Source organism: Canis lupus, chromosome 12 (assembly GCF_003254725.2).
Source record: "Canis lupus dingo isolate Sandy chromosome 12, ASM325472v2, whole genome shotgun sequence".
NCBI lineage: Eukaryota > Metazoa > Chordata > Mammalia > Carnivora > Canidae > Canis > Canis lupus.
This window is the reverse complement of record NC_064254.1, coordinates 52,980,646-52,982,362: the sequence shown is the minus strand read 5'-3', so window position 1 is coordinate 52,982,362 and position 1,717 is coordinate 52,980,646. Positions and strand designations below refer to the sequence as shown.

General features: G+C 34.1%; 1 pseudogene; it reads right to left on the bottom strand.

Annotated features, from left to right (window-relative positions):
• Positions 1-233: 233 nt before the first annotated feature.
• On the bottom strand, positions 234-671 carry LOC112658735 (60S ribosomal protein L23-like; annotated as a pseudogene).
• Positions 672-1,717: the final 1,046 nt, after the last annotated feature.

Below are 1,717 nucleotides of genomic sequence, written 5' to 3'. Positions count from 1 at the left end.
ACTGTGAAAAATGTACATAAACGTATTCTCCTACCACTTGAAAATATAAAGTTAAAATCTCATAAATAAGGTTTTATCTACATATGAGAAATGAAGTATGATATTCTCATGTTAGTGTATTCATATGACCAATACATTTTGTTCCTTGTCAAAAACTTATTTTTATATTTACTTTGGAGAGAGGTGCAAATAATTGTTGTATATTTACTTATTTAAACAAATATACCAAAGAATCATGCAGTGCTACCAGCATTGGATGCAATCCTGGGCCACAAATCTACACACCCCTTTGCAACTGGTCCTGGGATAATAGAACCTTTCATTACACCTTTAGTGTTTACTATGAACCCTGTATTATCTTTAAAAAAAATACAAGCAACAACAACAACAAAAATATCTTTTCTCCAGTATGATTTTCATTATGGAATTATCACTGCTGGATGTACCTTCTTTCTGAGCTCTGGTTTGCCTTTCTTCACTGTGGCCATTACCATGACATCCACACCAGCAGCAAGAACTCTTTACTATCCTCCTTTGATCCCCTTCACAGAGATAATAAACAGATTTTTGGTTTCCATATTGTCAGCACAGTTGATCACAGCTCTTACCAGAAAAGACAGACAAATCCAGAATTTTGCACACGAGGACCCACCATGTCCTTGCTCAGACATGTTGAATAGAGGAAAGGGACAGAAAAAAGCTGTACCCCTTTTTTTAAATGAACGTATTAGTCATTGAAGTAAAATTAAGTACCACATTTCTGTAGCAAATATTTTTGCCTTTTTTGATCTGTCAGTAAAATCTAGAGAAATTCAAGTTATTTATTTTATAACTTATAACAAGTACATATGACTTTTTTGCAAAGTTATTTGAGACTTTTAGGTAAAATATGCTACAAATTGCTGTTTATCAATCAATATTATGACATTTTTAAGATTAAGATTCATCATGAAATTAGAGGAACTTTAAATGGAAAGGAATTCAGATAAATATTCTTTTTTAAATTATTTCTTTTATCATGCTAAGTGTGCTCTTTAATCTCCATCCCCTATTTTACTCTCCCCCCCCCACCTCTGCTCACTTTTCCTCTGGTAACCATCAGATATCACCATATATGGGAGATTTAAAAAAAAACGGAAGCTACAGAGGATATTTTCCTTAAAAACTAAGAGATGTAAATGGCAGATTCCATTAAAATGGCTTTGCTTCCCAAAGCCGACAGGCATACACACAGGATAGAGACATACAAACAACACACAGACAAACATGTTGAAAAAGATAATTAGTGGAATTTGGGTAGCAAATCTTTACAAGGAGCTAAAAGAAAAAAGAGCCAGTCTGAATTGTAACTAGAAGGTTACAAAGAATTTGCAAATAAGATATCTTTTGAGGTTTAAACAGGTAGATCAAGACATAATCAACCTGGACAGGAATGGACAACCTATCTTAGAAAGACAAAGATTCTCTCAGAAGAGCAAGCCTTGAATGAATCCTGATTGCATGAATTCACACATCCAACAAAATATCAATATCAATCAGAAGGAGCGTAGGTTAAGCATGAAAAATAAAACAAGCAGAGTTCAGTGTCAAATATAATCACTATCCATCCAAGGACAACCCAAGGAAGTGGGTGCCATAGGCCAAAGCCTTTTCCTGTCCAGTTTTAACAGTGCAGCTCCATCTAATTCCATCAGCTATTCAAATCTTATAATTAACT